General features: G+C 46.5%; 1 protein-coding gene across 1 annotated transcript in view; it reads right to left on the bottom strand.

The window, feature by feature from the left end:
* LOC119456230 (carboxy-terminal domain RNA polymerase II polypeptide A small phosphatase 1) overlaps positions 1 to 22,603 on the bottom strand; it is a 55,235-nt gene that overhangs the window by 31,678 nt on the left and 954 nt on the right. The gene's annotated exons all lie outside the window — the stretch shown is intronic.

The raw sequence follows: 22,603 nt of genomic DNA on the forward strand, positions 1-22,603 counted from the left end.
GCTGGTGTCTAAATCCACGCAGCACCTACAAGTGTCAGTTGCCGATCTCGAAGGCTATACTTTTGTTAGCTGCACCTATTGGTTGTCGTCTTTCGGATTTAGCCAGTCCAGTATCCATTGACTGTATACCGCGGCCAAACAGCAGGCCAGGCCAAGCCAAGCCAGTGTGCTTGAAAGTCGGTGCTCGGCCTTTGCGATGTCAGTTGTTACGTGACCGACGCACGTGAACGGAGCAGAAGTTCGAGTGCCAAGGATGAAACCAATTCTTCGACCTGACGCGATGCCGACTATTTTGCTGAAGGTGCCTTGATATCTAACCAATAAAACACCGACACCGCAGTCACTGACGCAACGGCGTCAGTTCGCGCCTGATAATAACGTCGAAATTTGTTGCATTGAAGAGAGAATGCTTATTTAAAGCAACCATGTGCAGCAGAATTATGATTTCAGACACTCTTTACGGAGACCCACGAAGGAGAGCGCGTGAAAGAAAAAAAAAAACGGAACAAAGCTTAGAAGTCTGTAAATCTGCTTTAAAAACAGATATCGCAGTTGTGTGAACTGCATCTGTTAGAGCATCTCGAGCGGAAAAATGTTATATATCAATGTACAGCTTAGAAGAAATATTTACAATGTTTACGAACATTTTGGAAAATTCCTGCTATGAAATTATGGGTGTCTTTCAGAGCAGTGTATAATACATCAATTTTACGCAGTGCGGATATCCAAGTATACAGATGATTGCAGTATAAAAATTTGTGACATTTTTGTTTAGTACTTAGTTAAATTTGATGCTTGCCTTTTGTTTTAGTTTAACAATATTTGTATAAAAAAGATTGACAGCTTTAATAAACATTCTGCTTCCTACACTTTGATCATTTGAAAGTTTTATTTCAAAAGGCAACAAACCCAATAAAGAACGGTGCAGTGGATGCCGAGCAAATTGATTTTTTTTTCCGCATGCATTTAGGCTTCTTGCAGTTCGAATAAGGATTCTGATTACAGACAATATCTATACCTTCGGCAGAATTGCGACTAAATGAAAAAAAAATTATACTAAAAACGTGTGCTCGTTTATTTTTCTCGGGTGAATATACGTTACACTGTCTAAGAAATGTTATCGCTCCGTGTAGGACGCATATATCGGAAGTTTCCCGAATGTTATCGATGGTTGTATCGGCTGTCTGTTAATTGTCACCGAACCTTGCGTAATCTGATTGCATGTATGCGCGACGCGAATTGTGTAGTATTTTCTGGAAGACACGCTGGCACCAGCGATTACTCTGGAACCTTCGATGACTGATACGTAGACAAAGAGTCAAGTATAAAAGCCGACGCGCTCGACCCGCTGATCAAATTTTCAACTGTGTTCGCCGCTATCATTGTACTTTGAGTGTAGCCGGTTTTCCTGGGCACAGCTAGGTTCTCCCACTGAAGAGTTAGTTTTGCCATTCACGGTTTTGCTGCTGTATTCCCGACCGTCACTACCACTTGACAATACAGTTATTGCAATACTGCTCACACACTCCGCTGTGCTCATTAGAATGCGTCTTGTACAGGAAACTTTATAATTAAGCAGGCAATAAAATGAATGACGGACATTGATCGCTCCAATAGCGACGTTTGATCCAATTTCCAAGCAGCTGGTTAATAATACGTTTTCTATAATAAGGTTATTGTCGCGCTTCACCAATCATCTCACAATCATTTTGCGCGTCATAAAAAAAGAAAAAAAAAAAAACATCTCCGATCATGCCAGGTGCTTGCCAGGTGCTCGCCCGGCGCAGATTAATTGTAGCCGGGACAGTAATGTAGTTCAGTTGCGATAAAACATTAATTTCTACGTTCCTTTCGTGGAAACTCTCCGTTTCTGCAAACGCACCGGCAAGCTGCCGCCTGCGAGGCCGGACGACGCTTTCAAGAGTGGTCGACTACAGCGCCGCCGCTACTTTTCCGCACGAAAAGGCCCTCTCCATGGCCGCCGGTCGCGCCACTCAAAATATTCTAGTACACTCTACCTAGGCCTTGTCAACAGCTACCTTTCAAGTCTCGCTCTTTTGCTTAGTGCAGGGGTTCTCAAGTACGTTCATCCCAGGGAACTCTGCTAAGCTCCTTAAAGTGCCAATGAACCCCCCCCTGAATTAACCGAATGTCGAATTATCGAGGGTATCAAGAAAACAAACAAATGCTTCACTACGTCAACACGATTTTATTTACTCAATGAATCGTCAAATCTTGTTTCTATTTAGCGCACAAGACCAGTGCGGAAGCTGAAATTCTCTTCATCTCATGACTGATTAGCGCTAGCAGCGGCAAAGGCGTCGCGACATCCTTCGCGGCGCGCGTTTTCATCTGAGACGCGCTTTGCAACAACGGGCGCACATCCCGATTATTTTTCGCCACTCAGCTGCTGGCCAACAAATTGTCCGTCCATCGCGATGTAGCCGGTGCTTTTTATCTTCGACAGCTTTGCACTGAGTCAAAGCGAAACTACTGCTTGCCGCAACCGCTGCGGACGAAACCGCGGCCGCTATCGACGCGATCATGGACGGCGACCTTGCGGTTCAGAAGGCAGGCGGCTGACGCACGCACCAGTCAAAACGAAACTACCTTTCGCTGCAAGAAGTGCGGACGAAACTGCGGTCGCTATCGACGCTGCCATGGGAGGCGACTACGCAGTTGTGAAGGCACGCAGCCGACGCGCGCATCGAGTGAAAACGAAACTACTATTTGCCGCAACCGCTGCGGACGAAACAGCGGTGGTTATCGACGCGATCAGAGATAGCGACTACGCACTTACAGAGGCACGCGGCTAGCCGCCAACGCGGTGTTACGCGCGGCGATAAACGCAAGAATAAAGGCTTTAAAGGCACAATTAGGCACGAAGCGCTTCGGCGTTGCTGTCAGTCACGTGCCGCGTACGATTGCCGCTGAGGACCACGGCGATGCGGTCTGGCGATTCGGTTGGACGCTACGCCGTTCTTGCTCGTCTGCGGCGCGCATTAACGGTGCTCCGCGGTTTTTTTTTTTTTTTTTTTTTTTTTTCCCTCCAACGTATAGGTCAGTGCGCACGCTATCGGCACCTACCCTATCTACAAATAGGAGAAAGGCGCACGGTGGTAAGCTACGGCCTCCGAGATTCAAGTGCGAAAGCTTAGGCGCGCTGCCCGTTCTGCGAGGTTGGGTGGCTACAAGCTGCTTGCGCAGGGGCGTAGCCAGAAATTTTTTTCGGGGGGGGGTTCACCGGCCCGACCGGGGGGGGGGCAAGCTTCTGCTTTCCTCTAGGTCACGTGATCGATAATAAATAGCGGTAGTGTAAGCAAACTCTAGACATGTATATCAAAGACATGGGACCGCCCCTACCTCCCCCCCCCCCCCTCGCGTGTGCGTGTGCTTGTGAAGATATTAAGTAAAAACTAAAGTAAGCTCATTAAATACAGTAAGTACGACAAGTACAGTGGGCGTTTGGAGCAACGGTCTCTCATCGCGCCACTGAATGGACCAGTCTTCGAAAACGCATCATTGACACCGTGCGATCGGAGAAGACATCATTAATTGTTAATTTCCGTTAAGCGTAGATGGCGTCGTCCTCGTCGGGGCGAAGTGCGTTTCACAAGTCAAGGACGGCTATACGCGTGAAAATGTACGTGTGACCAGGCTATACCTACTCCCATAGCAATAACTTGTTCGCTGCTGTCTTTGCGCTAGAAAACTTAAATACGCGCAAAAACGCGTAAGGCTTTATTATTTTTTTTTTTTTCGAAGCTTTCGTCGCCTCGCTCCCTTATACGAGAGGGTTGCATTTCCTGCGGCAAGTGCATGGGCCGCTGTGTCTTGCGCTGTGTGCGAGCGTGCAGCCGTCATTTGCCTTTACGTCAACAGATTCAGAATTGTACAGAATATTTCACCGCACAGCATAGATATGGCATGTGTACGCATTTAAAGTAGTGCGTGCAAGTCTTTTCTGCTTCACTTACGCCGGTGCAAACAGGAAGCGGCCTTGTACCTCACAGAATCTCGACTGATTGGTGTACTATAGTGATGCAGGAATGAACTCCGGTATTATTCAGTGCATAGTGCGCATAAACAATTTCTCAGGACGCGTGAACTCCGACGAGAACTGTCAGCGTCTGCAACAAGAGTTTACTTACGCTGTACTGCGCACAACACTTCATGCTTGTCGGCTGTCTGTTTCGTGCATTCTATTGCGAGTCGGTGGAATTTCACTGCTGTCATCAACCCCTTCGTGTGTACATTCCTGGTTTGGGATTCCACAACAAAACAGCAACTACTAGCCTTCCGTAATTGCTGGTTTGGGATTCAACAACACAACAGTAATTACCAGCCTTCCGTAGGGGCGCAATCGCAAACAAGAGACGTTTCTCGCGCAGACTAAGCCTACGTTCACACTTGGAAAGCGGCAAGCGGGCGGAAAGGCCAAATCGGCCGGAAAATTTTTTCCGCGCCTGTCCAAGTTGTTCACATTTGTTTTGCTACCGCCGCGGCCGCCGCTGCCGGCCGCCGCTGCCGTTTTCGTCCAGATCCATCTAGTCTGCGTACGTTTGTCGGCGTGGTGGCGCTCATTATCGCATTATTTCGAGCGGTATCTTCATTCTTTGACCCACGTACCGTCATGAAAAGTGATCATTTTACGCAACTTCGCGTGTCATCTGCGACCTTCGGTAAATTCCTCGTTGGCGTTCCGTAATTCTCCGCACACGGGCGCGGTAGCGCTGAGTCACAGGTTGGTGCCTAGGCGTGATATTTCTTTAATAGCTTTTATTTACAAGTTGTAATAACATTTCATCATTTCGTATTGTCGGCGCCTCCAGGACACCAAAGGGGCAACGGGAACACCACAGCTAAAACCTGGGCTGGCCCTTGTGTTGGGGCTCGCCAAAGCCTGCGCGTCCTACGTGAGACCTACGCTCCCAATCTATCGTCGCGACGAGAAAAGCACCCCGCGACTTCTGCAACATCCCGTACACGTGCGAGGAGAATTATGGAGCGCCAACGAGGAATCTGCCTAACTATTGTCTGCCATGGAAGTGGAAGAAGAAATGGCTTTTATACTTCTACCTACTTGTTTTCTAGAAATGGACACTAAATAAACGGAAGACGCGGACACCTCGGAAACGGCGGTGGTGGGTTCGCCTGGCTTTGCAAAAGCGCGAGAAGTTGGGTCACGCCAAGGCTTCGTTGCCGCACCTCCGGTCGCGCGACGTTTAATACTATCGCGAGTATTGCTGACAGTACGTTTTAGTGCCACTCTTGTCGTAGAGCAAGGGCTGGTTCTTGATCGCGTCGATCAGCATTACAGCCTACACTTTTGGTGCCATGGTTTTTGTGCCCGGTGCCATTTTACGACCGGGTCCGGTTGTTTACATGCTAGTGTAGCTTCCAGTGAAGCAGAACGACTTTCCACCGCGTTTCCGTTTCGCCATGGCGAAAAAATCGGCCCGAGGCCGATTTGGCTCGCAGCCTGTTTTTCTGCCTGTTTTGCCGCCTAGGCGAGATTTTGCCGCTTCCTACAGCTTCGAGACCAAGTGTGAACGTAGCCTAAAATCCTGCGCGAGCGCGGCCTAACCGGCACCTGAAGGGAAGCGGCGGAAATGTATACCGGAGATTTCGACCACCTGGGGTCTTTGACGTGCAGCCTAAATCTAAGTAAACGGGCGTCGAGCGTTTTCGCCATCATCTAAAATGCGGCTGCCGCATTTGTTGCTTCATTTGTTGCGCATTTGTTGCTTCAGAATGCGGCCGCCACATTCTCGCCCAAAACTTCACAGAGTGTGCAAGCCTTGACAAACACCGTGACAGTTTTTTTCCATATGCAGACATGATTCGCTGTAAATTACCAACCCAAACGGAAGCGCCCAGGAATTAAATTGTGATAGTAGCACCGGTTTCATGAATTATGTCAGCGCGAAGCGACGAAAACAAAGGGTGGGTTAGTAGGGGGGGGGGGGGGGGGGGGGGGGTTTGCTGAAAAAATTTCGGGGGGGGTTTGAACCCCCCCAACCCCCCCCCCCCCCCCTGGCTACGCCACTGTGCTTGCGTATTTATTGCGCAGTTCGCGCGTTGCTGTTACGCACTGTGATGTGCTTTTTGACACTCGGGCATGGGTAATGGAGGTTCTTTGGATCAAGCGCACCTCGTGTTTGCCGTTTTAGACACTTGTCGAGAGCGGGACCAGGGAAAATTTATCAGTGGCTCGCGAAACCCCGAGCATGGGCCTGCGGAACCCGTACCCGCAGAACCCACTTTGAGAACCCATGGCTTAGTGGCCTGATGTTCGATCTCGTCCAGTCGTCGCGTAGTGCGAAATGGCTCCGACGCCTCCCGTGCCATCTGCGCCGACGAGACGCGGCAATTACAAATAGCCATACACTGTCAGAAATAAGGCTGACCTGATCGCGTGTAAGCGTGCATCTGTACAGTCGCGCATTGACAATTTTTTCCGTCCACTGGGACCATAAAGGTACTTTTTTCTGGCGAATCCTTTTTTTTCGGACTCTCGATTATTCGGATTTTTTCGCGGTTCCCGTCGAGTCCGAATAAACGGTCGGCGACTGTACTACTGTATCAGACGTGAAGGAGGAGAACTATACTTTAGTTTTCTAAGCATTTCCCTTCTTTCCCGCCAAGCAGTGATTTTTAAACGCGCTCCGAAGTTTCGCAATCGTGAAAGCAGAACGCAAAAATGTCCGGCTCCGGAAACTGCGTGTGCGCTTCGGCAGATCACAAATATCGCGATTCCGCTGCCTTTGCGGCTGATCTCGTCGATACATCGAATAATAGCAAGTCACTGGACGCTGACTTTTCGTCGGACGAGTCTGAAAGCAACGACAATGCAAATCAGCCCGGCACGCCCAACTGTAGTTCTTGCAGTTAAAACTTTTGTAGCGGAATACCTGTTCAATTAAAAATTGTCATTTTTTTTGGAGATAGTGCCTAATAACTGGCAATACATTTTGTATATCTCATAATTTTCGTAACATTTTTTTCTTAGTATATACAAGCATGTCTTTACAAACTATGTTCAATTTTATCGCACAATCTTGATTTTAACAATTTTTATCTGTTTTATGACACACATCTCCTTAGTAAAACTTCTATGCATGAAAAATGCATTCATATTGCATTCCGTTTATGTATTACATGAAATATTGAGTGCAGTAGTTAATTCAGAAAAAGACATTTTCCGTAACATAGAAAAAACACCTATTTTCCCCATGGTAGGGAAAGAGTTGAAGGGTGCATTTTGGGCCACTTCCTTTTTATACTATACATTATGAACTTGTGAATATTGATAATTCGTCAAAGTAAATCATATATGCCGACAACACGAGTTTATTCTTTTCAGTGATTTCAGGTGTCCAGAGCTGGCTGAAAGAGCCAATAATACATTAACACTAATTAATATCTGGGCTTTTGAAAATGATTTAAAGATTAATGTTCAAATGACTAAAGCTGTAATGTTCCACCCACATCAAAAATGTTTCCATCTTCCACCCCTCATGATCACTAACAATGAAGTTCGGTCTTTTAAAACGTTAGAAATCTACTTTTGAGAAAACATGTTATGGGACGATCACATTAATTATCCTGTCGCACGACTAGCTTTATGCGCCGTCACTTCTTATCCAATTCTTTATATTCCTCAATAATGAGCTATGGCACCTTAGTCTGCCCACGATAACCCTCGGAAAATATTAATAGAATTGTTCAGTTACAAAAAAAAAGGGTCATTCGCATAGCCTTAAAAGTTTCGCCTAACTCGCACACAGCAAAACTATTCAAGTTCAACATTATCCATGTGAAATCACTGCATCCCTACAGGCTTGCTCAACATTAGAAATCTGACCGTATCTAGGCGTACCAAAACATTAATTAGACAGCTTAGTGGGACTTCAAGAAAACCATCAATATCCATAAACCTGAGAAGTGGAAAGTTGAAGTATGCCGTACAACCTATGGAAAACAAAGGTTAAAATTTCACTTGCCATCTTTATTAAATGAATTGTCAAGAGATAATAATGATACTTCATTAATATTATTCAAAAATTTGCGCACAAGATACTGGTGATTCTCACAAGAGTCTGTAAGCTTTTACGGTACTTGCAATATTGAATCTAGATATTTGACTCTTACTTTGCCGTTCCTCATTACCCATATTTTTGTATACAGTGTAGGCTGCTTATAACATAAGTCCCGGTAGTTGTAAAAATCCGCGCTATAAGCGGTACCACATTATAATCAAAGCATGCTTTTTTCGGCTTTTGCTTATGCCAAACGAGCAACCCACCTTTCAAATTACATATTTCACCCACACATAGATGCAACATAATCGCAACACAGCATAGAAACCAAGTTCACCTAACAAGTGCAGCATCAGCGGAAGAACCCTGTTATTTTCGTCTGGAGACTGGTCTTCACGCGCACGCCCACGCTCCCACTACTAAAAAAAAATGAGAAAGAAAAAAAGTGCGCCACCGTTCTCCCCCGCACTCCACCCACACTGCTTGGATGCTGCTATCTAGTTCACTCTAGAGTATAGACCACAGTGTTTCTCAAACCATGCTCTAGACGCTGCTATAGTGATGAAAACACGCGCCCTCCTTCCTCCAAAGTCTCCCGCCCTTCTTCTCCTTTTTGTTTCGCTTTTCGCCGCTGGTCTCCACGCATGCGCCCACGCTCCCACTCCAGAAAAAAAAAACGAAAAAAAAAAATGCTGTATGCCGTATGCTGTATGTGCGAGTGAAAGCGCGCTAGGGTCGTGTGCTTTCACGGAGAGCGAATGTACAGCGGATAGCAAACGCGACGACGTGCGGAAGGCCGTGGGGCTTTGGGAGGGAGGGAAGGGAAGCGACGTTTAGCTGCGGCATTCGATGCGTATCTTGCGACCGGGCGCAAGAGGAACTGGCGACTCAATCTCCCACACGACAGGAGGAAAGCGCGAAGGCAGTGCGGGAGGGAGGGGGCACGGCTTTCTCTGCAAGCCACTGCGTACTTTGCGGGGCTGAGGGCTGTCCCACGCACCGTATCTTGAAAGCGATCTCCACACGGCTCTGACCTTCGTATGCGCTGTGCTTTCGCCGCTCAGTTTCCGTTGAAGCGACAGACTGCACGAACCTTCGGTCGCTGCTCCTGCCACATTTGCTCACGCTTGCATTCTAACAGTGCTTGTCTGCAGTCGTCGAGTGCCACCTATTCATGTTTGCTTGTGTGCGCTGAACACCATGCTTGTTAATTCAGTTAGTAAGCGAATGTGGCCAAGTTTATGCAGGTGATAAAACTACTATTCTTACTCCGTATACTCTACTAGTAAATTTGTTTCGCCTTTCGGGTGAAACTGCAACTTTTTGTTTCGTTTTTCGCCGCTGGTCTCCACGCACGCACCCGCGCTCCCACTCTTCAGCGTTTGCGCACCCGGCAACCGTGCAGCCGTGCTCTGTGCGCCGATTTCATGGTCGCGCGCTTAATAGAACCGTGCTATAACTGGTATTCTGCTTCGCGTGCCTACGCAATAAACGGTCCGCCTATACATTGAGTTCTATGGGAGATATATCGGTGGCCAAAAAAACCCATGCTATAACCGGTCCCGCACTAAAAGCGGTTATGTTATAAGAGGTCTGCACTGTATACAGGATCTCGTGCTATGAACACTGTAATGATATTTGTATATGGCTGTCTGACTTGTGCCAGACATTATTTTTTATGTCTTTTGTTAATGCATACATACTGCAACCAGTTCAGTTAGACCACGTTTTTCTCGCTGTGTGCCATTTGTAGGGGGCACAGGCCCAGTTAAGCCTGTCGAAGGCTTTTTGTCCGCGCTTCTAAACATTCTGTGATCCTTGAATAAACTTTGCTTCCTTGTTTACAGTGACTGTGTTTCAAGTGTTCATTGTAACACTATGATGCTTTTAAATATTTTCGTTATTTCTAGACACAATTTCAATAGGTGCACTCAAGTATGGTCCCCATATTTCATTATAAGTGGATTCAAACGTAATCATGTGGATTGCTGGCAGCCTGCACTTCCCAATAATGTGACTGCATATGCCAGGTAACAGCATCCTTCACCCTGTCAGATATGATGATGATGCATACTGTTCAATGGCGCAAGGGCCAGGTATGGCCAAAGAACGCCAAGAAATGGTACAGAATGATCGATGGATGATTAGCGTTGAGTAGATGTATCATGGAAGTATAAAGGCCTAAAACTGGTCGCTGTATAGATGCGTAAAACATGTACTTGCAATAAAACAATGACAATGACTACAGTGACATGTGCTATGTATATAAATGACAAATGTAAAACACTCAGCTATTGATAACTTCCAAGCAGCACTACTGCCTCACCAGGACCCTTGTGCGCAAGGGCCTGGAGGCACGTGCTATAGAGACTAATGCCGCAGCATAGGCCTCTATTGCGAGGCCATGCTACGGATCGCTCGGGTGAATAACATTTAAAAGGCCTAACAATGATTTCATGTCAAAGAGCGGGTTTTTACCAAGAAACAATGCCGGGTGTAATGGAATACGTTGTCATACTGTATGCTAAAGGGAAATACTTTTTTCTTTGCTCTTCTACTTCCCGACATTCAAGCAAGACATGGAGCACAGTTAGCGTCTTCCCACATTTCCCACTGACGGGAGGATCACTGTTTGTTAAAGGGATACGGACACAAAATGTGAAAATTTTACGAAAATGCTGAAAATGAATCCTCAGTGTGTGATTACACCGGAAAAACGTAGTCACTTAGCTCATTTTTGAGCCAATGGTTTTATTTTTCGCGTTTTTGTGAGCGCGTGCCTCGCCGCCCGCGGGAGTTGGAAGGCGTGACGTCACGACACCCTCGTCAGATAGCCAGCCAGCCGGCTGCGATCATTTGAAGCGTGCCAACGCCGCCATCGCGAGCATGGATTCGAGTTCTGGTGCCTCTACCAGCAATGAGTACACGTCTGAAGACGAGGACCATTCCACCTTGGCAAGAAATATTACCGCTTACGGTTACAAGCCTTCCGCATCAAGCAACGAAGAAGAGCAGGCGGCTGTGGAAGTGCCTGTCAGGTTTTCGCGAACCGTAGCGCAAAAAAAAAAAAAAAAAATTGCGCTTTGCACCAGACACTTGTGCAAGAATTATTTGTCATTTCCTCTGTAAATTTGCTTTTTCAAGAGCGCACGCAGGCAAGGCAGCTGCGAGATACTTCAGCACTGCGTGGATGCCTGAATAGTAGTTTATGCCGTCGGCGTGAGCAACTGCTATGAGGTATCAGTACCTCCGAGACACTCACGTCCACTTCGCCAGCCGCCTGACAGATGGCAGCACCTGTCTGGGGTTCTGTCCACGCTGCCATGTAGGACTGATCTCATGAGTCGCGCACGCTAGCCTTGTATTGTTTTAATATACTTTGCCAACATATTAAAAGACATTACGCGCCCAGCCTCAGGCATCTCGCCCCAGCCTCGCCCTAGATGGCTCTAGATGGCTGCTCTAGATGGCTGCAAGTGAACGAAAACAGTACCGACATCTTTTCGCCTCCTCTTTTCAAACGCTCCGCTGATCATTTCTGCCTTGCATTTTCGTGAGAAGACCAATTGCACAGCGTCAAGTTTTAAGCATTGCCTTTTGAGCGGCATGCCGAGGCTTTTCAGCACAGCCGGGCTGGTCACATAGTCATCGTCGACGAAGTGGTCCGCGCAAATGAAGTCATTTTTTAGAGGTCTCCAGGCTGGGCGTGATGGCTGACAGGCAGGTAACCAAAGTTTACGCACCTTCTCGTCTCTGGGAAACGTGTGCGACGGCGTGTCACGACCGACGATGCTATTATAACAGCAATGTCTGGGCATTTCCTTCCGCCGCGACGAACGCGTCAATACCAAGCGATGACCGCGGGAAGGCTCATGTAAGACGCACCACCTGCGTGGAGCGTCGACGGGGATGATGTTTTAGACGGACCACGTGCAAAGATTGCCAAAAAGGGTTAAACAAACGCTGCAAACGACCAACACCCCAGTAAACGTTGCGACGGCTGTGGCTGACCTTGGCCACGCGCGCGCGCACTGGTAGGTGTTATGACGTCAAATTTCAGCTTCTTCCGGGGCGGCTTGGAGACAAGGTGCAACAGAAAATCACAAAAAAAAGATGTTTCTCGTTCTTTTTTTTTAGAGCAGCTTGTTGTATTCGTTATTTTCAACAATTCAACTTTTGTTCCAACGCAAAAAACCACCCGCCAACTTTTGTGTCTGTATCCCTTAGCCGCTCAAAAGGCAATGCCATACCTGTGGCCTATTCGTAGTTGACAGAGATTGACCTCGATTCATCGTGTTTTTATTGTAGGTGGCGAACTTCCTAAACGTGGCTTTATTAAATGAAGCTTGTTTGAGTGTTTTGTGTCCCACAAGCGTTGCCAACAGCACCTCAGTTTTTTCACCAGAAATGGTTTCATATCTATGGCAGGGATAGCGATGGAAGGGTTAAGGTTGTTTCACATGCTGCGACTGGAGCGACGAAAATCGGTGCAGTTGCACGCGTCGCAATGCGATTTTTAGAGGGCTTATTTCGCACAATTGCGATTTCAACAATGCGTGCGGCTGGTGCGACGCCCAGGGTTGCTTCCTGCCAAATTTTATGGCATACGCCACAAAATTTTACAAATGTAATGAAAAAACCTGTGCGTTACACAATTATTGACCCGTCTTTAATAGGAGCAAATAATACGTCTGTTTTGTGATTTCAGAACATTTCAAAGTTTAATTTCTTTTGGAGTGCTCAACGGCGGTTTCTAAGGTTCAGTACGAGCAGACATGGCGGATGTAAACAGCTGTTTGCAGCTAGTCGTTCAGAGCTGTGTGCTGTCTCATGTGTCTTTCATGTCCGTATCGTTCTGCCTGCGCTACAACAAATTACAAGAGGACCTATCCACAAGCCCATATAGCTGTCCTCGTCGCATATGCAGTATTCGGAATTCAGCTGCAGCAAAGCCGTCATGTCAACGCAGAGATACTCTTGCGCAACCCGTGCTTAATGTCAGCTTCTGAAGAAAGGATGCGTGTCTATTGCTCGGAATTGCGCATAAATGGTTCCTGCTCCTAGCAATATTCTTGCACAAACCCGAAAGCTCACGTCTGCCCCTGAAAGAAGCCGCAAATGATCTGTGTGTAATTACTGAACGTGCAATGGAATTTATATTGTTAACTTTATTCTTGGCGCCAGCCTGGTTCGTCCATCGCGGCGTATGTGCTGTAATTATGTATACAAGTCCTCTCTGAATAATTCAAAAGGCGTAAAAGCCGACAACAAATTTTTACGAGCTGCAGTCACTTGTGTACGTAGCATCATAACATTCTAACAGACAAGGGCGTTGTCTACTTTCTCGTCTTGTGGCTCGCGCGGTTTGTATTCTGTGAATCTGTATCAAGAAACTTAAGTCAATATGCTGCAGTACGTAGCGCAGCGGTGTGGAAAACATTAAATACCTTGTCAGGAGTACATTTGTTTGTTTAATAACGAAACAGAACGCCACAATTTTGTATTCGTAGTGGCAAGCGTAAAGTAAGAAGCTATCGAAACTACCCGCCAATGGCATGCGTGTGCTTCTACCTGCTCCAGCACATTATCTTAAAAGTGGGGCTGAAAACCCAGATAACGAAAAACATATGCAACTGGAAGCAGTCACTATGGTTCCTTTCCTGGAAATGAAAGCCAGCATCCCAGTCTGTTAAGCTAGTCATGTACTTAACCTATACAAGACCGATGTTAGAGCATGCTAACTGGAGCCATTTCAAACTAGATTATTTGACCAAAATAAGAAAGTGCAAGGAAAGCGTCAAGGTACAATCTAATCTGGTATTCCCGAACGAATTAACAAAACTTATGCCTCCCTGAATTGCCTGCATCAAACCAATGCTGAAAACAGGGGAAGACGATTCCCTTTCTTGCTGTTGAAAAGCTGCTTGAATGTCAATAACAGACTACTTATGTTCTGAGGGAAAGTGAGGGACACTGACGATATCTCTAAGCTTTTGTATGAGCTTTCTTCATGAACAAGAATGAAATATAACTATTATAACTATTTACCTTTGCAAGCCTCAGAATTTTTGAGGAGATCTAATTAAATTTTTAGGATATAGAAAATAAAAAGTGTGCCTAAGTACAAGTACAGACTGAACACACTTGAGTAGTTGAGTGGCCAGCTGCGGAATGCAAGTCTCCATTACTGCCACCTGAAGGCAACTTCTAGGTTCCCTTGTACCTGGCAAGGGGAATGATTATGCGTGGCGCCATTGCGTTAGCCTGTGCTTTTTTTTCTTCCATTTCCTTTTTGTTTGCAAAAGGTGGTGGCCAACTGATTCCGTCTGTTTATGTATTTATCATTTGTGTGCATCTTATGTGCATGTGTTTCTATCATGTTCTGATTGTTGTACTTGCGGTGATGCAAGCATCTTTGTTTAATATATTGCACCACAGTCATTTATTCAACTTTGTGTTGAAATGTACAAAATGTGGCCACCCAGTAATGGCCAAGACAGCCAGCAGGATTGGCAAAAAATATGATGCAGATCCAATGCACTTGCTTGAATCGACATGAGGTGAAGCTTTCACGCAACAGTCAGTTAAACTCTAGAAAACTAACTGCAATGTGTAGAGTTGTCCTCATTTCATCCGATGAAACAGGTACTCATATGCAATGTTTGCTTGTGCATCACACAGGTCACACAATGTAATGTATACATAGCCCGGTGAGCTCACTCAAACGTCGGCTCACTAAGACTTGGACCTAAACATGAGGCTGAGTTCGTGTGAGCCTGGCTGAGTAGAATTTTGGTTAATATGAGTAAGAGCTAGCTAAGCTGAGTAAACTTTTGGTGAAAATTGTCACGTGGTAGTCAGAGCAAGCTCAGCTGAGTATAATTTTGGTGAATATGAGTCAGAGCAAGCTCGGCTAAGGAGAATTTTGATTAATCTGAGTTGGAGCAAACTCAGCTGAGTATAACTTTAATGAATATGAGTCGGAGCAAGCTCGGCTGAGTAATGATGGGATATGGTCATACAAGTTTATACAGGAATACATGTAATTGCAAACTCATTAGCAACATTGGCTCCATCTTGTTGGGCATGACCTATGCCTCGTGATGCGTCTGCACACTTTATGAGCTGTGGACACGCAAGAACCACCCACACTTGAAAAGATGCTATCATTCACAGGAAGGAATGCAACCGGCTGACTTGACTGCACAATTTTGATCTGCTTTTGTTTAATGTGCTATCCACTGCTTATAAAAACAAGGTGTTTGCCTGCTTTTCACATTGTTGGATGTGTTTTACAGGAAGTAGAGGCAGGGAAGCAAGGAAAGGCAAGGATGTTTATGGCGAAATAGTTTCGTAGAATACTGCGATATGTTACGACCAGCATAAAGAAAAGAAATTCGATGCACTGAAGTAAGCAAAGCACTTCCCAAAGCATGTCGTCTTACACTTTTCCATAAAATATACCATCATCCAGTTCTCAAAACCCAGTTCGTTACGACCCCATCTTATCGTTCAGTACGCTTAGATCACCACCATAAGGTACACGTTACTACTTGCCGCACTAACACTTTTTTTATTCTTTCATCCCACGCACGTCCAGTGACTGGAACCACCTTCCCTCAGATATTGTTTCCATTTCGGACCATGATCAATTTTGTGTAACCATTTACAGTCACTTATTTGATGACGCATTGTTTTTTTCTCTTAACGCGGTTCTTCGCATTGTATCTTCATTCCTGCTTTTGTTGTATTAGCCTAACGTTGTCTCGTCCTGTGTATTGTAGATGTCATTAGAACTGTACATATTCTTACATTTTCTATTTTGTTTACAATTTATGTACCCTACTCCACTCTGTAAAGCTCTGTGCGCTTGAGGGTAAAATAAATAAATAATAAATAAATAAATAAATAAATAAATAAGCGCAATATGCAATTACCTTTTAATGCAAAGGTTAACACAGGTGCAGTAAGATACAAAGTCTGCAGTACATTGAAGCTTTATTGGTTTTTGTGCAGGATAAAAATGATACACCAGAAAAATTAGGTAAAACTTTAAATAATGCTTCGAAAACAAATTGACGATGCTATTTATTCCCAGTCAAACCATTAAATATGCTATTGTACAACATTCATTACGATATATAGTTTGCACGTTCGCTTTGCGAGCTTGATAAGCAGTCGAGACTCGCAGCGGAAGTAACAGAACCTTGAAATAAGATAATTCATTGGGGAAAATGCACGTGAAAGCCCAAACCAAACGACCACAACTAAATGGTTGCGCGTAAAGCAGGACCATTTCACCGCAGCACTTGTCCGTAGTTACATATTCTTTAAATTGTTCCATCCGTAAAAGAACATCGCGCTACAACTGTGGCGTTTTCGTATATTGCGAGCAGCTTGTACAACCAGAAAATTGGGACAACATCTGAAGGCCATGTCTTCCCCGAGAGGGACACCTCGTAGTATTTACCAACTCGCAGCGCGTTTGAATAACAGAAAAGCATGCAAAAGTACGTACTATCAGCACCTGAAGCCAACGTAAAAAAATGCGTCGCGCAATTAGCAACGTAGCGTGTCAACAAACGCATAGAAATCACAGAACCGAATCTGACCGAGTTTTTATTTGCCTAGTTCACGTGTCGGTGCTGATGGTACATACCACTTGCGCCATCCACGGCTCCACTCAATTAGTTGCACTGTCCGAGGCTCGTTGAGCCAACATTTATAGACAAAAAAGTATCTGTAAACGTATTGAGCGACCGATGCCATTTCCCAAAACAAACCGCGAAACAGCTCTCGGCGCAATTTCAACGGAAAATCGCAGCTATCGCTGCGACGTTGCGACCAACTGGTTGGTCGCAGCCAAATCGCGGGGTCAGCACTGCGACTGCGATTTTCGTCGCATGCGACGGAAATCGCACGTCCATTGCTATGAAAATCGCATCATGTGAAACAGCCTTTATTAGAATTTTTCGATCCTGTGGATGTAGTCAGTTTGTCAGCAGGCATGTTGCCTTCAATGTCACTATGTCCAGGAACACAGCTTATTGTGATATGTTGAAAAGAGTAAGCTTTGCATAGAGCCAAGTAAAGCTCTGTATTTACAGGATTTTTAGGTTTCTGTAGCGACGATAGAGCTTTCATGACGCTTAAAGAGTCAGTATAAATAACTGCAAATAAGCCTCAGCCGTAAAAAATATGTGGTTCCGGGTGCAGAGCAACAGATTCCATGAATGATGGGCCCACCACTGCACAAAAAACACCGGCATGCGACTTTGAGGTGTACGTGTAGAATTCTGGGCAACAGTATTTTGCCTGAATTTCTAAGAAGTGCATTTGGATGTGTGTGTCGGGGGCATGCTTTGTAACTTCTACAAAAGACAAGTCACAATCTATGTGCTGCCACTGCCATGGCACAAGGCTTTGTTGGAGCCATTAAGTTATGTTCAAGGAGTGGGACCCTTATTTCATCACTGAGGTTCCTCACACACAAAGAGAAGGGTTGTTTCACTGCAGGTAGGTTGTGGAACAGGGTGGCACTGGTTATATGGTTTATATGTTCATTGTTCGCTTGTATTTTCAGAAAATACAGTAAAACCTCCTTAATTCGAACTCTGTTAATTCGAAATTTCGGTTAATTCAAAGAATTTGAGCGGTCCCGTCATTCTCAATGCAAATTCTACCGGATAATTTGAATGGCCCGCGCGGCTCTATTCGGATAATTCGAAGTTAGAAGAGTAGAAGTCACCCCCCCCCCTCACTCACTCACTCACTCACTCACTCACTCACTCACTCACTCACTCACTCCCTCCCTCCCTCCCTCCCTCCCTCCCATACCCCCACGGCTTTCGCACGAGGGAGGAAGTCGCGTTTACGCTCCGCCGCGTGTTCGCTCTCCATAAAAGCGCGCGTCCCCCGCGCGCTGTCACTCGCACATACGGCGGGCGCGCGCCGATGATTTTAACGCCCTTGGACTTTGTATGGATCCTCAGGGCGGCGACGCGGACGGCGAAAATCCGCTTGAAGTGTCCATATAATTGCTGTCGCAATAAAAAAACATCCCACAATAAATGGTTACAACGATAGTGCTGAGCGCATATACTAAGAAAAAAGAAAAAGTGCAGTACTCTGGAGCGTTTTGTCAGCCAAGGAAGAGTGGGCATGGCCTCCGAGACTGGAAGATTGCGCGAGCTCTCTATTGATAGCGCGCGTTCCAATCTTGGAGGCTATACAGCGAGCCACTGGAATCCAAGCCAGTGCAAAATCCAACATGGCGGCCTCCAAGATTGGGTAGCGCGGCTCAGAAAGAGCGATTTAGCCCGCAAAATCGAACTTTGGGGCCTCAATTCGTCCCAAAAATTGGGTGCGAAAATGCATGAACTAAATGGGAACCCTGATGGTGCATTTTTGAAGTCCGGAATATCCAGCAAGTCCAAATTTTTGGAGTCAAGCACCACCACGCCCGCTTTCGCGGCAGTTATCGATTCCGTGAACATCGTCCACAACTTTGTTGAGTGCAGTGCGGGTGATATTTGTATGCTACGTTTTTTGAGCCAGCTGGAGAGCATGGCACTAGGGGCGGCGAACCAGCGCGCCAAGTAATCCCACATCGGTGATTACTTTAATTTTTCTCGGACATGGAAAATAAAGGTGATTTCTTTTAGCGGCAAGTTCTTGCTTGTTTTCTTTTTTTTATTATTCATTTCGGTTAATTCGAAAATCTGCTTAATTCGAATAATTTTCGCGGTCCGGCGACCTTCGAATTATCGAGGTTTTACTGTATATGAATCTAGCGTACAATCTTTGAAGATGAAGTGACCATTCATTTGATTCAACGTAGAGACTCTACAGGACTTGTTATGAACGCACCGGTCGCCAAGCAGAAACCTAGAAGACGAACAGAGTGAAGCATCTTCAAGGCACTTGAACTGGCAGATTGATACGCTATGGCCCATAGTCTAAGCGTGTACGTACGAGACTTTTGTACACGTTCATCAGGCACTTCCTGTCTCTGCCCCATGTTGTGACAAAACTTTAAGAAAGTTCATTGTTTTTAGGTATTTCTCTTTCAGGTGCTTTATGTGTGGAATGAAGGTTAGTTTCGAGTCTAATATGACGCCTAAAAATTTGTGTTGTGTGGCAACTAGTATGTGCTGTCGCTGTAGTACGTACATTGGGCTCAGCAAATAAGCCTCTTTTTCATGTGAAAAGGACACAGGAGCTTTTAAGAGGATTCAGTTTAAGCCGTTTTCTTCTGCCCATTTACACACTTTGTTCAAGCCAAACTGAACGTGTCACTCACAAATTGCAAGGTTACATGACTTGATACCTAACTCTACGTCATCTACGTATACCGAATAAAACATACTCTGTGGCATAGATAAGCGCAAGGAATTCATTTTGACAATAAAAAGGATACAGCTTAGTACCCCACCTTGTGGCACCCCAGCTTCTTGTGTAAATGGCCTGGATAGAGCATTGCCAACCCTAACACGAAAAGTATGGTGTGATACCCTGTCAGATGTGCAATTATATTGTAACCCCCCTATTCAGAAATACACCTTGAACTTGAATTCGCTACTTGAATCGGTCAAGCCGAGCTCAAGACATCGTCTGGCGTGAACGGGTCAACGGCACACAGTAGGGCGAGTTGGACAACACCTGCAGAGCAATCAATAACGGCCGAATGTGCCAACAGAAAATCAAGGCCTAAGATGATTTCGTGTGCACACTGCTCCGAAACGTAAAACAGAACAGAAGTATGGTGTCCAGCTACAGTGACACGGGCGGCACACATCCCAGTGACAGCTGGAGTTCCACCGTCGGCTACACGAACGACAGCGAGCGGGGCAGGAGTGAGGACTTTCTTTCGGCACATACGGAGGTTCGAGTTCATAACCGATATGTGTGCTCCTGTGTCAATCGGTGCTGTCACAGCTATACCGTCCACGTTGATAAGGTTGTGATGGCCAGGCAGTGTAAAGAGAGGAATTTCAGGTCGGGTCGTCATGGCAGGCTCACCTCTTAGAGCTGCGCCCGTTAGTTTTCCAAGGCGCAGCGGGAGTAAGGGGACAGAGAGCGACGAGGCAGAGGCAAGTGGGAAAGACGTAGGGCGTGGCGAAGGGGAACGGTTTTGTCGTGCGAACAGAGATGTTGGAGCAGTGCCTTCTTCAATGCGTGGCGGCGAGCTGGGGCAGCCAGGCGGGCGTCGGGCATTGCGATAGCTCTGCCAAGGCTGCGTGTTCCAAGAGCTGCGACAATGGCGAAAAATATGTCTAACGAGTCCACAGCAGAAGCATATAGGCCTATCCTCAGAAGTGCGCCATTCCTCCGGGTTCCGATAAAGAGGACAAGCGTACGAACTTCGTGGTAGATCAGGTACGCCGGATGAGCGGTAGTCGAGTCTGTGGGCTGGGCTCAGTCAATGGAGTCCGACATTGGCCAACTCTTGACGTACAATGGTCTGGATTAGAGATATTGTTGCGTGGGAGTTGTCTGGGCCACGAACCGGGGTAGGAACAGGAGATGCAGCTTCAATCTCCCGATGGACGATGCGCACAATACTGCTGGATGCAGGCAGCACAAGTGGGAAATGGAGGTCCTCGCAGGTACAGTGCAGTCCATGTATAATGATACCACATATAACGATATATCGGTTATAACGATGAGTCGACCTAAGAGTATGAACTTATGCATTAGGGCTATGAGAAAGAAAACCATATATAACGATATATTATTCACCGCATATCGGATATAACGATCGAAATCTTGCTTCTGGGCAGCGTTTTTCATGCAGAATAATGGAGAAATTTGCGTTCCTAAGACGGGGCGAAAGTTTGCCTACGCGAGTTCGTATTTGCCACCATTACCGCGCAGCACATCCCGCCCGCACGCCGATTGCGAACGAAAGCCACGAAGAGCATCGCAAGTTGGCGCAGCGTGTACAAGATGGCGCCAGCTGCTTCGCGTTCGCGGCGGCGGCGTTCGCGCGAGCGTTCAGAGGAGAGGAGAGGGGGGAGGAAATTCATACACGAGTGGCGCCTGCGCGGCCTACGCTGCCTTGACTATCTCCCGCTCTCAGCGAGCGCGGAAATTCGCCGCGGAAGGAGCGGGAGGTGCGTCAACAAAGCGCTAAGCCGTGTCTCTCGAGACGAAGCTGCAAATTTAGCAAGACTCAAAGTACGAGCTCTCGCAGTCGATATCGACGACTATGAAAACCGGGAGCACCACAATCATGAAGGCTAGAAGCAGTGGCCATGCCGAACAACGGAAAAAGTGGGCTTTGTGCGCCAGGAGGAAACCCTCATGGGTGAAACTAACACGGTGGAAGCTGCTGACACGCTGACATTACCGAACTCTGGGAGCATGTCACTACTGACAATGAAATAGGTGCTGTTTCTATGGAGGAGTTTCTAAGTGCAGGTAGTGCTGCCTCGTTCTGCGAAGAGATCTCCGCCGGGGCAATCGTTGTCCTGACAGACGGCTGTGTTGTGCAACAGAGGCGACGAGATTGACAATGGCCCATCATTGACAGCGACCTCGATGTACAACCAAAGTGCCAATGTTCAACCAAAGTGCAATGTTGTCGATCGAGTCGATCATTGAATTCACGCACGCTAAATTATAGCCGCCACTGTTCACGCAGCAGCTGGACGCTTTGCACACAGCTGTTATGAACCCAAAACTACTGCGAAAGCAAGCGCAGATTTCTATTTCAGCGCGCCTAATGATTGAGACGCTATTTAGAGGTATAAATAAAACGTCAATTTTTTTACCGCAAGTGGCAAATTTGGTTTCGGGACTTAAAAAATATATTCGTTTTTTTTTTTTTTTAAGGGCAGTCCAGATATAGCGATGATCGGTTATAACGATCGGATTTTTCGTTCTTCTTGATATCGTTATAAGTGGACTGCACTGTAGACGTTGCAGCCGTATTAGGAAGGCGAGAAAAGTTGTGAGCAATGCGACAACTTCTGGCTTCTTCGAATCGGCGGCATTCAGCAATGATGTCCTGCACTGTCGATGAGTTCTTGAAAACGAGGAGCGTAAACGCGTCATCTGCGATTCCTTTGAGGATGTGCGCGACCTTTTCCGCTTCCAGCATCTTCTCGTCAACCTTGCGACAAAAAGCAAGCACGTCCTGAATATACGTCACATAGGACTCAGTGCACGTCTGAGCTCGGCACGCAAGGTCTTTCTGCGCGGCATGCCGGCGACCAACAGGCTTGCCAAACAAATCAGTGAGCTTTTGCTTGCACAGGTCCCAACTGCTGAGTTCCTCTTCGTGGGTCTCGAACCAGACGCGTGCCGTTCCCGCAAGGTAAAATAGCAGGTTAGCGAGCATGACAATCTGGTCCCAGTGATTGCTCGCGCTTACCCGTTTGTAGAGTTGAAGCCAGTCTTCTTCAACTTCGGTGTTGTCTGTGCCGGAAAAGGTGCCAGGGTCGCACGGTTGTGCCAGGATGACGGTGGGCGCGGTTTGCGACGTGCCCGAAGCATTCTCGCCTTGAGCTGGCATTGTCAATGCAGCCAAGGAGCGCCCGCTGCATAAATCCGTTGTG

This window comes from Dermacentor silvarum, chromosome 1 (assembly GCF_013339745.2).
Source record: "Dermacentor silvarum isolate Dsil-2018 chromosome 1, BIME_Dsil_1.4, whole genome shotgun sequence".
Classification (NCBI taxonomy): Eukaryota; Metazoa; Arthropoda; class Arachnida; order Ixodida; family Ixodidae; genus Dermacentor; species Dermacentor silvarum.